The 14,654-nt window shown below is 45.8% G+C and overlaps 1 protein-coding gene across 7 annotated transcripts in view; it reads right to left on the bottom strand.

The window, feature by feature from the left end:
• NINL (ninein like) overlaps positions 1 to 14,654 on the bottom strand; it is a 248,261-nt gene that overhangs the window by 148,032 nt on the left and 85,575 nt on the right. Inside the window, exon 1 of one of the 7 annotated variants that reach the window (XM_077486179.1) lies at positions 1,949 to 2,059. The exons of the other annotated variants lie outside the window; for them this stretch is intronic. The gene's annotated coding sequence lies outside the window, so the exon portion shown is untranslated. Of the gene's footprint in view, positions 1 to 1,948; positions 2,060 to 14,654 lie in introns of those variants that run through there. 7 annotated transcript variants of the gene reach the window in all.

Here is a 14,654-nt window from a genome sequence, read left to right as displayed (position 1 = left end):
AACCATTTGGGTTGTACGAAAAAGAATGACCCAATTCCCCCCAGCCACACATTCGATGTGGATGTGGGAACCCTTCTAACTGAATTATTGGATTCTGACAGTAGGAAGACTTCCCCACTAAGGATGAGCTCCGGCGTGTTCGCACACTCGACGTGCAGAGCCCGCCAGGAAGTCGGTGCAGCGCTGCGCTAATCACAGGCAGTGAGACATTGCCCCGATGCGTGGCTGCAGAGATCGGACAATGTCTCACTGTCTGTGATTAGCCCAGCGCTGCACCGACTTCCTGGCGGGCTCTGCACGTGGATTGTGCGAACACGCCGGAGCTCATCCCTATTCCCCGCCATCAGAATACACTGATCAGGAAACCAATCTGAAAAAACCCAACAGGCTTGTTGTACAAAAGCCTGCCAAAATTTGACCAGTCCCTGCTGCACTGGCCAATAGGGATGAGCTCAGGTGTGTTCGCATGCTCCATGTGCAGAGCCCGCCAGGAAGTCAGCGCTGCGCTAATCACAGGCAGCGAGACATTGCCCGATCCCTGCAGCCGCTCATCGGGGCAATGTCTCACTGCCTTTGATTAGCGCAGCTCCGACTTCCTGGCGGGCTCTGCACGTGAAGCATGTGAACATGCCTAAGCTCATCCTTACTGGCCAAACTTGTATGTAGCACAAAGAAATTGCCCAGTGGAAATCCACTGGGACCTCAGCACTCCACGTAGTCCCTGAATAGTTAGGTGAAAACAAACTGGTAAACCCAAAATGTATGATGTCAAAGTAGCAATATACCTGCATCAACCATGCAATCAGGACCCCAGCCCAAAATATAAAGCTGAAACATGGTGGAAATCTAAACCGGCAAGTACTCCAGGCCAGTGAACACTGACGTATATGTGTGAGACATAAATTAATCTGATGATATGATACCAAACAAGCTTGCCATAAACCCCATACAGGGGTTGTAGGGCTGCTGTTCAATCCTAAGAACCAAAAAGGTATATGACAAAAAATGTCCCAGTAGAAATCCACTGGGACCATAGCGCTCCAAAAATAGCAGAAAATGGTAGCAAAATGGTAAAACCAAATGTAATGTGTGATGTCAAAGTAGCGATATACCTAATAATCTCAAAAAGGAAATGTAATACCATAAATCAATATGTAATACACACATGGAATCTGGTGAGTGGGTAGTCAACACTCTACAAATAAATGCTACACTGACAGGTGGATGCTGCAGCCTGCAAATTAGGAGGGGATAATCCTACAAGGATGCATACAAGGGGAGAGAGCAAACAGGTGAAATGGGCCAAAATAGCATAGTATTAAAAATACACTTTATTAAAAAAATTGTAAAGGTGCACTCACAACAGCAATTAGGAAACAGGTGAAAGTGACAAGGTTTGCAGCACCGGGGCTAAGTTTCCAATTGTGGAGGAAAAAATTAGGCGACGATGAAGGGATGGTGTACGGCGCCGGGTGTCATTGTATAGAAGCCGGGATTCACCTGCCCAATGGGAAGCAGACATGATGATAGAGTACATCCGCCTCCATCTGGTACAGATGTCACTCAAGGAGCATGCACAGTCAATGAGTGTGTTTTTAGGTCTCTTTGTCCAGGGTCAATTATTCACAGGTAATTGCTCCATGAGCTGTGGGAACTGTCAGCCTCCCATTGCTTTCAGTGGGGATTCCACCTGCAGATAATTGCCAGGAACCCCTGCTTGGTCTCCCACATCTAATCGCTAATGGCCCTATTCACAAGTGTATATTAGGCCTAACTGTTTTATCTTATAATCTCATTATCACTGATGTATAGTATCTATATATAAAGTTTGCAAGTACAGGGAGTCCACATATGTAAAAAGTATTATCATACGATTATCTCAAAGGAAAGATTTACTGACAAGAATAAGCTGACCTTCAAATGGCAAATTCTGAGATCAGCTTCCTACCTATATGTTGTTCCAACACCTATTACTGTGAATGGCAACCCAATGCACAAGTACAGAATATGCTAATGGACCTGAGCCAAGGTAACCATTTATTTCAGGCTGGATTTTTGCTGTATTGTGGTGCAGCCCCTTTTTTAGTACTGATCTGCAGCCAGTCCTGACAGACACCAGACAGAACCCTGCAGCTTCATGCATGCTCCAGATTAATCGGCCTTTCCTCTTGCTCAGCTGAGTGCAGGAAGGCTGTGCAGGCTTTGTTTGCACATGAGCTGTCAGGCCCAACCTGGTGGGGATCTGTTTCTATAGTTATTCCATTTCACTCAGTCTGGTGCAGAAAGACCTAAAACAACTCCCTCTGGTTTGTTAATGTGGTGTCTGTCACTCCAGATCATTTCTTGCAGCAGTTTTCTGGCACTAGAAGCTTAGTTCGTTCCCAGGTCTGTATCCAGGGAATCCAAGCCCTGGCCTTAAGGCTGGATTCACACCTATTCATTTTTAGTGTTTTTAGCATTTTGCAGATTTGCACTACAGAACGTGTTCCATAGGAAACAATGTTAAATGGACTGTAGTGCAAATCTGCAAAATGCACTAAAACTGCATAGGTGTGAATGCAGCCTAAGACCTCTTTCAAACTGGGGCGTTTTTCTCATCTGCAATCCCAATGTGAAAGCCTGAATGCTTTCACACTGAGGCGCTGCGCTGGCAGGGCGTCAAAAAAAGTCCTGCACGCAGCTTCTTTGCAGCGCTTTTGGAGTGGTGAATACACCGCTCCTAAAGTGCCCCTTCCCACTGAAATGAATAGAAAGCGCCTGCAGAGCACTTTTGGCAGCAGCGCTTTTAACCCTTTATTTGATCACTAGCGGGGGTTAAAAGCGCCCTGCTAGCGATCAAAAAACGCTGGTAAAGCGCTGCTAGTTTAAGCGGCGCTTTACCAGCGTTTTTTGGGCGTTGGCAGTGTGAAAGGCCTCTTAAAGCACTTGGGCTTTCACATTGGGATTGCAGATGAGGCTTCTTTCAAGCACTTTACAGGTGCTTGAAAGGGGTCTCAAACATTTTTTTTTTTTTAACAGATACAAAAGCTACAAGCTCCATCAAGTGGTACTGGACATGGAACTATTCAAGCATCATCAGATAGGTCATTTAGCCACAGCTCAAGGAACCCTGATTGAGAATGGCTGCCCTAGACTAAAGCCTTTTACACATGATGAAAACATTGGACGGATGATCGTCTGTTTTTTGTTGTATGCTAATCTTATATTAAATTCATATGACAGAATACAACTTCAGAAGTGATGCGATGCATTATATTGTAATGCATTCTTCCATTTCTGAGCATGCGTAGTCTTACTCTTCTGAAAACTGTACTAGCTAAATGAAAACAGGACCTTGTGTTCACGTATGATAAACATTTTGTATTCAGCACCTTCTGTTTTTGTCTTCTGAAAAGTTGTATTGGCTGTTGAAAGCACTATAGTAATGATTAGAAAATCTGCTGATCATTCGTCACATAATATTTTTCTTCTGATCTTCTTATTGTGTACCACCCACTTCATCTTCCTTTTACATGCCCACCTACAGCAGCCTGATCTGTTCAAATAAAAGACACATACCTTTTGGCCTTATTTAGTGAGAACATATATGGAGCAGATCCTCAAGTGTGAAGTAACCAATAACGATGTGCTTTACTAAAGCCAAACCTTTACTAGATGAATTGTGATTGGTTGGAAAAGTCGTTACACTTAAGTCTTTGCAGGGTTTTACTAAAAAGGGCTCCTTTCAAACCTCTGCACATGCAGTGAGCATGCATTTCTCTGTTTGTAGCACACAGAAAAATGTAAAAAACGGGGTCAGAAAGCTGGTCACACAAGACTGCAATCTCCTTTAGTACTGGTTCCCACTGTCAGATCGCATGTGACTTCCTGTGCAAAGCATATGCGATTCCATATATGCTATTTAACTTTTAAATTGACACCCGCAGCAGATTTCATGAACACAGTGCGGCAGCTAAGCGGTGCAGGAAACGCACAGGAATCGCTGCATTTCCCACATCAATGTGAACCGGGACTTAGTGTTTATATCCTGCTTTATTTAAAAAAAATGTAATATATTGTTTAGGTAAGCATTCACACTACATGGATGATAGTAAAGAAGATTCAATAATTTAAATCATATCATTTATATAAATAATTTTAATCATATAATCAGACTGCAAAGTGGGCAAGTTTATAGTACAAAACTACACAGAAGGCCATCTAGAAAGACAGTAAATTTATGACTGGTTGCTATTGACAACTCTGTTATCTTTTTTGAAAAAAAAACTTGCTCTGACATGTGCAGTGTGTGTGTGTGTGTGTGTGTGTGTGTGTGTGTGTGTGTGTGGGGGGGGGGGGGGGGGTAGGATAGAGTCACATGTATAACCCCAATGCCTCCCCTGACTAGCCCATGCATTTACACAGATTGCCATGGTGACAGAGTCCTGGAGGTCAAAGGTAAGACTAGGTCTAGCCAAAACATTTGTCTACAAGGGTTAGAAACCCTGAAAACGTTTAAGTGCTATCTTAGTCTTCTTTGTCCTCATTTGGGAGAGTTATTCTCCTAGACAACTGTCTATTCTATAGTACAAGGGAGAAACGTGAAATAAAATGACCCCACTTCCTATCTATTTTACAGATTAAGACAGAACAGGAAGTGATGGGGAATTCACCCCAACAGGAATACAGTTTCTAGTAATGTAGGAAATGAATGGAAGATCATCTGTCAGGGTTTTACTGCTGTCTGTGTCCCCATGAAGGAAATTTTCCATTACTTCCTGTAAAGGTGACCAGTGTCAGACAAAACAGGAGAAAAATATCCTATATGGGGACACATACAACACGTGACAGTTTTTAAAGTGGTAAAAATACCAAAAACAAACATTTTAACCACTTCAGCCCCGGAAGAATTTGCCCCCTTTCTGACCAGGCCGTTTTTTGCGATATGGCACCGCATCAATTTAACTGACAATTGCGCGGTCGTGTGACGTTGTACCCAAACAAAAATGTATGTCCTTTTTTTTCCCCCCCACACATAGGACTTTCTTTTGGTTTTATTTGAGCACCTCTGCATTTTTTTTATTTTATTTTTTTATATTTTTGCACTATAAACAAAAAGAGCATCAATTTTGAAAGAAGAACACTACTTTTTGCTATAATAAATATCCCACATTTAAAAAACAAAACAAAAAAGAAAAACTTTTTTTTTTTATTGGGATTGCAGCGGACAGATCGGACACTTTTTTTTGGGACCATTGAAATCTATACAATGATCAGAGCTAAAAATAGCCACTGATTACTGTATAAATGTCACTGGCAGGGAAGGGGTACACATTAGGGGGCGATCAAGGGGTTAAACGTGTTCCCTCAGTGTGTTCTAACTGTGGGGGAATAAGACAGGTCTCCTCCAGTCAATCGCTGTTCCTATATACTAGGAACACACGATCTGTCTCCTCTCCCCTGACATAATTTGTGTGTTTACACACACAGATCCCCGTTCTGGCTCTGTCAGGAGTGATCTCGGGTGCATTGGCTCATCAGTGATGTGGCGCGCCCCCTATACCCCTTAAAGCAGCCGCCGTACAGCTACGGCAATTTGCGCAGGGGAGCCATACTGCCGCCATCAAACGATGGTGGAGCGGTCCGCAAGTGGTTAATATGGCGCAGCTTAACATTTCTTAGCTGTGATGGCTGCATTCATTTTCTTTTTTAGTCTTTTGTCTATTTACATCTTGTGTACTAGCCGATAAGTCTGTTGTTTATCAAATGAACAAGCTTTTTAGTAGAATATACCAGTTACAGATGTAGCAGGCATGTTGTAATGCAATTTCTCCTTTTGGCCACAAGATGGAGACAGAGAGATGCTGACTGGTCCTTTCAGAAAAACTCAGACACAGAGCATAGAGGGAGAAAGGGAAGTTTCAGGAAGTGCTGAGTAGGGATGAGCTCAGGCGTGTTCGCATGGTCCACATGCAGAGGCTGCCAGGAAGTCGGTGCAGTGCTGTGCTAATCACAGGCAGTGAGACATTGCCCCGATGCGCGGCTGCAGAGATTGGGGCAATGTCTCACTGCCTGTGATTAGCGAACTTCTGATGATTCCATACCCTATCAAAATTATTGACCATACTTATTTATTCAGAAACAAAAGAAATATATGATTATGCACATATAATTTTAGAACCGGGGTAGTTTTAGTACAAGGTGATGCTTTTTGTGCCCCGATGAAAGTTTAAAATTATATTGGTTGCAGCGCCAAAATTGTCCTCAGTGCACTGCCTCCTTTTCTCATCAGCCGCTATGCCCATCACACTGAAAGATGCATGGAATACGTTTTGTAGAAGATGTGTGTGGAGCCTGATGGAACTAAGAACCTGGTTTCCCATTAGATCAGCCTTCCTGTTGATTGACAGTGCACAACAGTGGGGGAATCCATTGAAATCATTCAGTCCAATAGCAGCTTTTGAATCTGCCCACTACGGACTATAAGACATAAAGTGGACCTTGTAGGGTGATCTAGTCTCTCATTTTCCCCCTTAGGCTAGGTTCACATCAATGCGCTTCTGTGAGCCATGTTTGTGCGGGCACAGCATCCCATTCCTTTAAATGGACTGCTGTGCCTGAGTTTCATGCCGGGAAAAGGTTCCTGCACCTTTCTTTTAAAAGGTGCTTTTGCACCATGTGATTTTGTGCAACCTAAAACGGGCTGCGGTTTCAAGTGCATGAGGTGCCATTAAGAATGAATGGCAGCCCCACGTGTCTGCCAAGCAGCAAAGCAATGTGGCTGCGGGTGCAATTTACATGCTGTACTGCCCCTGCACGTTGGAACGCAGAAGCCTCTCCTCGGTCGCACGTACGTTCGTTACCATACCCGGAACGGACGTCCCACATGCCTCGTGCCCCTCTGTCTAGTACAGTGAAGAGAGGGCTGCTTGTACACCGCTGCCTATAAGCTCGGGGAGAGTTGGACCTCTGAAAAGTGACAGATCCCCTACCTCCATTTTGTTGCACAAACTGGTCGTTGTCCTTCATCGGAAAAACGAACGGCGACCAAGAACGAACGGCGTCTACGAGGCATGTGGGACGTCCGCTCTGGGTATGGTGGTACGTGCGTCCGAGGAGGGGCTTCTGCATTCCAACGTACGGAAGTGATGCAGCTCCAGGCAGAACCACATCATCGGGGGGCGCCAGGAGACAAAGGTTCCAGTCTCCAGGCGCAGCATATGTGGCTTGTTGGGCGTCCAGAGCCTGTGTAGATCCAGCAGAGGCTGTGACAACTCTAAGGAGCCATGGCGGGCACTGCAGCAGTTCAGGCGGTCGACTTCGGTTCTTCTGGCACTGGCATCTCTCAGGTAAGCGTTGTGAGGGCAGACCATGGCTTACTCTGGGAGGGGTAAGGTCCTTGTGACCAAGGCCATTCCCTGGGTGGGGAACCATAGGTGAAGGGCTGGGCACTTCTCTCTTTCCCCCTGAGCACAGTGGTGGTGACGGTTGGGGACAGGCTCTCATGAATTGCTTTCTGTCTTTTCTTTTGCTTTTAGGGTAAAGCACAGGACAGATCTCAGATACAGCCTCCAAGGAGGTTGTAGTGTTGTTTGTGGGACAAAACTTGGGCCCAATTCGCAGAAGCCGCTTTTCCCCGAATGTGTCAATAATTTATCTAAGGATGACTCTATGACAGAGTGTCAGAAGATCCTTTAGTCCGGAATGATGGATAGGATGCAGGGTCCCTCTGTGCCCTTATCTAGAGCAGCAAGTTTGCCCTCCCTGTCTGAGCTCTGTCAGGAGCATAGGGAAGATGGGGAGAGGGAGCCCAGGTCGCTGGCTTCTTATCAGGTAGACTCAGGGTCTGACTCTGAGGAAGAGGGTCCAGGTACAAATTGACATTGGACGATGTGGGGGATTTCTTAAAAGCAATCTATGACACCCTAGAGATCAGAGAGGAGTCGGTACAGCTTTCTAAGCATGACCTCATGTATCTGGGGGTCTCTGCTCAAAGATCCAGAGTTTTCCCTGTGCACAAATCTCTAGTGGAAGCGATCTTGCTGGATTGGGAGCACCCTGAGAGGAGACCGTTCTTTTCAGGCAGTCTCAAACGCAGATTTCCCTTCGAGAAGGACACGGCCCAGCCTTGGAACAAGGTTCCTAAGTGGGATGCACCGCTAGCGAAGGTGTCCAAAAAGACTGATTTGGCCTTCGATGATCTAGGATCCCTTAAGGACCCAATGGACAAAAGGGGGTAATGTGTTGTTAAAGAGGGCTTGGGATGTCGCCTCTATTGCGCTCAAACCTGCCCTTGCAGCCACCTGTGTGGCTAGAAATTTGGAATGCTGGTTAACTCAGTTACAGTCTCGTATTTCTGCAGGCACGTCCCATCAACAGCTGCTAAAATCCTTTCCCTTATTATTTAAAGCAGTTGGGTCCCTAGCCGATGCTTCTGCAGAGTTGGTAAAGCTAATGGCTAGGTCTGCGGCTTTGGTTAACATGGCAAGAAGGGCGTTTTTGGCTGAAAGCCTGGTCGGGAGACACAGCATCGAAGCTCAGGCTCTGTGGATTTCCTTTCTCAGGCGACCACCTTTTTTGGCCCTGGGCTCCAGGAGGCCCTGGAACCTACCCAGGACAAAAAGAAAGCCTTTCCAGAGAAAAAGAAGCCTGAGGGCAGACGTCTTTTTCAAGGGTTTAAGCAACAAACCCAGCAGGAGAGAGAGGGTCAGCCTAAAAAACACTGGTCGGGTCACAAGGGTCGTGGCAGAGGAGGAATACTATTCATTTCTCCTCAAACCACCTCAAAATCCCACTGACTCCAGTGTTCCAGTGGGAGGAAGGTTGGGGGATTTCCTCCCACAATGGACCAACGCAACTTCAAGTCCGTTTATATTAGAGATAATAGAAAACGGTTACAAGCTGGAGTTCAGTGCCATTCCCCCACCTACCTTCTTAGTAACCAAGTTACCCAGAGACCGGGAGAAGGCAGAAGCTCTGAGTCTGCAGTTGGGAGAGTTGTTAGACCAGCAGGTCATCAGCCGAGTACCAGATGTGGAACACGGACAGGGGGTATATTCCCATGTGTTCGTGGGTCGAAAGCCATCAGGCAAATTCAGGTTGATCCTCAATCTCAGGCCCCTGAACAGGTTTATCAGATACAAGCGGTTCAGGATGGAGTCTATCTTTATGATAACGAAAACCTCCTGTTTCCCGATTGCTTTATGGCAACGATCGATCTCAGGGACGCATATTTGCATGTACCGATACATCGGGAGTTCCAGAAATTCATCAGATTAGCAGTCAAGGTGAACACGGAAATTCTCCACTTCCAGTTCAGAGCACTTCTACTTGGCCTAGCATCCTCTCCCAGGATTTTTACAAAGGTCCTGGCAGAAGCCCTAGCTCTGCTGCGTGTCAGGGCCATTACAGTGATCCCCTATTTGGGCGATCTTCTGTTTGTCGCCCGGTCTTACCAGCAGCTAGAAGAGGATCTTCAGGAGGCGCAACACTTCCTGCATTCTCTTGGTTGGTTGATCAATCTGGGCAAGTCCCAGTTGATCCCAACCCAGGAAGTACTGTATCTGGGTTACAGAATCTCCTCTGTAGAGGGGAAGGTTTCTCTCCCATCAGAGAAGATAGAGAAGGTAGGTCTGGCAGTAGCGGCTTCAGACCAATCAGGAAGCCCAGGTTAGAGATGTCATGAAAGTGATAGGCTTAATGACATCCTGTTTTCCAGCAGTCCCTTGGGCAAGGATTCTTCAATGCCCGCTGCAGGCTCTCCTTCTGCTTTGCTGGGATGGCAGCCAGCAGGGTTTGGATCAACCCATGCTGATACCCACCAGGGTCAAAAGGACTCTGTGGTGGTGGTGAACCAGTCACAAGTTGGACAGGGGTGCGTTGTGGTTCAGACCAACAGCCCTGGTGCTGACAACAGACGCCAGCTCTTTCGGCTGGGGTGCACACCTGGAAAAAGATCTGGCTCAAGGATCCTGGTCTCTGGTGGAAGCCAGACGGACCTCAAATCAGAGGGAATTGCTGGCAGTACAGAGGGCGATAGTAGCCTTCCAGCAAAAAATAAGGGGACAACACCTCCAAGTAAGGTCAGACAATGCAGCTGTTGTTGCCTATATAAACAAGCAGAGGAGGACCAGGAGCCCTGCTTTGCAGAAGATAGCAGGAGAAATTTTCTCTTGGGCCGAGTTGAACCTAGCGTCACTGTCAACAGTTCAATTGAAGGGGGCTCAGAACACGCTGGTCGCCAGTGTGTGAAACAGGATGAATGGTTACTCAACCAGGAAGTGTTCGAGCAGGTGGTGAGGACTTGGGGCATACCAGAGGTGGATTTGTTTGCCTCAGAAAGCAACAAGAAGGTTGCTCAGTTCTTCTCCCTGCACTCGTAGGATCAAGCCAGAGGGATAAATGCCTTTGCCAATGCATTGCACTTCAAACTGTGCTATGCCTTTCCTCCAGTAAGGCTTGTTGCAGCAGTCCTCCAGAAATTTCAGACCCAGGTAACGGATCTCATTCTGATAGCCCCATTTTGGCCAAGAAGGGCCTGGTTTGCAGTCCTAAAGAGATTGGCAATATATCCTCCGATTCATCTTCCGAGGAGGGAGGATCTGGTTACACAAGGGCCTATCCGGCATCTTCAAATAGAGACCCTCAGACTTTCAGCGTGGTATCTAAGGAACAGCTGTTAAGGGCCCAAGGTTTTTCAGAGAGGGTCATCAAGACTCTCTTAGAATGCCGTAAGCCGGTGACCAGGGCCATTTACACCAAGGTGTGGAAGAGGTTCTATTCCTGGTTAGCAGGGGCAGGAAGGTCCAGGTATTCCGGTAGTGCTGGACTTCTTCCAGGTAGGAGTGGAATTAGGGCTTTCTGTCAGCACCTTGAAGGTACAGGCTGCCACTTTAAGCATCGTCCCCCTGCAGCAAGATCGTTTTGTAAAGAATTTCTTTAAAGCCCTCTCCAGGTCTAGGCCAGTGAAGGTCAGAGCCTGTCACTCCTGGGATTTAGCCTTGGTACCTTGTGCACTTACAAAGAGTCCCTTCGAACCTCTGGAGAAATCTGATGCTAAATGGGTATTTTTTAAAACAGCTTTTTTGATTCCAATTATCTCAGCCAGAAGAGTGAGTGAGTTGCGGCGCTCTTGATTAGAGAGCCTTTTTTGTTGATTTTGGAGGATAGGGTTGTGCTTAAAACAGATCCTAGTTTCCTCCCCAAGGTTTCTTCTACTTTTCATAGAACTCAAGACATTATCCTGCCAACATTTTACTCCTCAGACAGTGATGAGGAAGGAGGACTCCGTTTAGTTGATGTTAGGTGTAGCCTTTTAGTTTATTTAAATATTAGCAAAGACTTCAGGAAGTTGGAATCTTTGTTTGTGAATTTTGCGGGGTCACGCAAAGGTCTTAAGGCATCTAAATCCACCATCGCCAGATGGATTAGGATGACGGTTTTAGAGGCATACAGGTTGGTAGGGAGGCAAGCGCCTCTAGTTAAGGCACATTCAACTAGGGCAGTGTCAGCTTCGTGGGCAGAGAAAGCCGGTGCCACTTCGGAGGAGATCTGCAGAGCAGCGACGTAGTCCAGCTACTCCACGTTCGCAAAGCATTACCGCCTGGACCTGCCTGCTGATAAAGATCAGGCATTTGGAAGAAAGGTCCTCCAGACAGTGGTCCCACCCTAACAGAGTAAGTTTCTTGTTTATCATCTCAGAGGCTGTTCTGGAAGACGATAAGATTAAACCGGAGTTAGACTTGCAGGTTACTCTTTTTCTAGGAGTCTTCCAGGACAGCCTGGTTTCCCACCCAGAGTTTTATAGCTGGAGCAAAGGGGGATATACTAATGTTGTGCCAGTGTGTTATGTCTTTCAGAGCCTTCTGGCAGTTCTTGTGGAAACTGAAGGGGAAGGCCTGAAGGACCTCCTTTTAACCATTTGGGTGAATGTGTTTACTGTCTCGGAGGGAGGAGCCCTATGCCTCAGAGGCTGTCCTGGAAGACTCCTAGAAAAAGAGTTACCGGTAAGTCTAACTCTGGTTTTCTTAATCTGGGAACTGCCAGTAATTCTTTAAGAACCTGTTGTGACAGGTTCTTAAGGTGGCAATAGTTAGAACTACTTGAATTTGTTGTCCTTGGTAATTTTACCAAAACTGGAATAAAACCTGAGCAGAATCAGGTGCAAATAGCTCTAAAGGAAAGTACTGGCAGACATTTCTGCTTGATTTCAAGCATGCGTAGAACTTTGTGCGTCGGAATTGTGTACACACGATCAGAATTTCTGACAACGGATTTTGTTGTCGGAAAATTCGAGATCCAGATCTCACATTTAGTGTGTCGGAAATTCCGATGGAAAATGTTCGATGGAGCCTACACATGGTCAGAATTTCCGACAAAAAGCTCCCACTGAACATTTTCAGTCGGAAAATCCGACCGTGTGTAAGCGGCATTAGTATGCAAGCATCCCGTGAAAAGCTGTCCACGCAGACCGTCCTCCGCACCGCCGTCTCTCACCGCTGTCAGTCTGCAATCATGACCAAGACTACCCTGAAGTAGAGCGACCTGAAAGCGAGGCTCAAATCGCTTGTGGAGTGCAGCATGGAAGGCATGACTTTGATGGTGGTGAGGAGGATGGTCTTTGTGGACCGCTTTACCCCAGGTGCCTGTTTTAATCATCAACCATTGTTGGTTGCTAAATGTTGTACTTTCATTAAATGTAACCATATTGCTACACTTAGAGGCATCTCTCTTTTGTTTTATATTCAGTTGTGACATGACGCTATTTGTATATCAAGACATCGCTTGTATATCTTTATTTAAAGCGGTAGTAAACCCGCTATTTTTTATTTATTTTTTTTAACACCTGCAAAGCAAAAGGCATAATGAGCTAGTATGCACCGCATACTAGCTCATTATGAAATACTTACCTTAGAACGAGGCCCCGACATCTGGCACGATCCACGCCGAGGGAGCTGACATGCTCCCTCTGCGTTTCTTCCGGGTATCGCGGCTCCGGCGCTGTGAGTGGCCGGAGCCGCGATATCGTCACTCCCGCGCATGCGCGCAGGAGATTTCATTCCGGCCGGCCGGACACTGCCGGATTTTCAGGCCGAGAATCCCCTCGTGCGCATGCGCCGCTGCAGTCAGCGGCGCATACCGAGGGGAATATCTCCTAAACCGTAAAGGTTTAGGAGATATTTTTTTTACCTACAGGTAAGCCTTATTATAGGCTTTCCTGTAGGTAAAAGTTAAAAAAAAGAGTATACAACCACTTTAAAAAATTAACTAGTCTTGCAAAACGCTCTCAAACCAAGTTAATACTCAAACCAAGGTTTTACTGTATATGTACTTATGTATATAATACAAAAGACGTTCTTTGTAGTCTATACATATGAGTTGCTGCCATTCTTGCCACAAAGGGTGGATGTCAATCTGATTGGATCCTGGAGGAACATGCACCACCAGTGATGTATGAGTGGCAGGGCTTATCAATGAGGGTTGATCAGATTGTGTATCTAAATATATATATAAAAGGTATGGTGGGTCATTTAATTGTTTGGCTCTCAGGAAGAGGGTTCACGTTGAAACGCGTCAGCATAGCCATCACGGACACCATTTGGTCTCCTTGCATCTTTGTAGCATTCCAGCAGTCCTGAAGGCATGTTTTTCCACATTGTGCTTTCACATGCATTTATGCAACATACATTTGTGAGTATCTTGTTTGATAAATGTTTTTTTTTTTTTAAATGGAATAGGTCAGTGCGCCCTTCTCTTGTGTGTTTCTTTTTTTTTTGAAGCTTTAACTACATCCTGATAGAAGTCACAAGACTGCTATATACTGCTGATATATTTACTAAAACCATTGCATTTCTATGTACTGTGTACTGTGGGAGACCAGATATAGAGAATGCAGAGGCCTGAGTTTAGTAACTCTTTAAGCACAGCTGCAATGGTTCCTGGAAGCATGGGGAAAAATGTTAATTTAAAAAGTTAAGTGCTTGTATTGTCCAGGGGCGCAAAGAAAGGCTATACTTACCTGATTCTTCAGAAGACAGCACTCCCCCACGTCCAGAGGTGGACTGTTCCTGCCGTCCTCATGTCCAGAGCCAGTCTATGGACGTGATGATGTCAGGAACAGTCCGTTCACAAGATCGCTAGCGTGCAGGGGGGCAGGAGGGGTGGGACACTTAAAAGATTGTCTGATATCGCCGCTTTCCTCAACCCTAGACAAAAACGAGCAGTTAACCCATTCGTGGGGAATTTTTTATTTTTCCCCTGGAATTGTTCTTTCGGTGATTTAATTTGTTGCCTAGGCACTGGATGCTGCCTTTCAGAAAAATCTTATGGTTTCTTGTTTTTTATCAGCCATAACGTTTTTTTCTGGCGGGGTGTTTTACAGGTCCAGGAGTGTGGGTTCCCCAAGGATGTCCGGTTCCTGAAGGTTTTGTAACAGAGCCCACCGTGAAAGGTGAAGATTGGGTCTATTGGTTTTTATCACAGAAAAGGTGAGTGGAGGTTTCTAAGGAATTTTTTTAAATTTTCTTATTAAATGTCTCCTTTTAAAAAGTCAATGTTGTCATAGATAAGAGTCACCACTGGGGGCCGTATAGATTACATACCTTGTCACGCTTTCCTCAAACTTCACGCTTGTCACAGAAGCAGCAGGCTTCCCTCCGGCGAGCAGCTCAGACCCC

The sequence above is a fragment of the Lithobates pipiens genome, unplaced genomic scaffold (assembly GCF_037356315.1).
Source record: "Lithobates pipiens isolate NorthernLeopardFrog02 unplaced genomic scaffold, aLitPip1_a1.2 Scaffold_18, whole genome shotgun sequence".
NCBI classification, from domain to species: Eukaryota; Metazoa; Chordata; class Amphibia; order Anura; family Ranidae; genus Lithobates; species Lithobates pipiens.
This window is presented reverse-complemented; position numbering and strand designations above follow the sequence as displayed.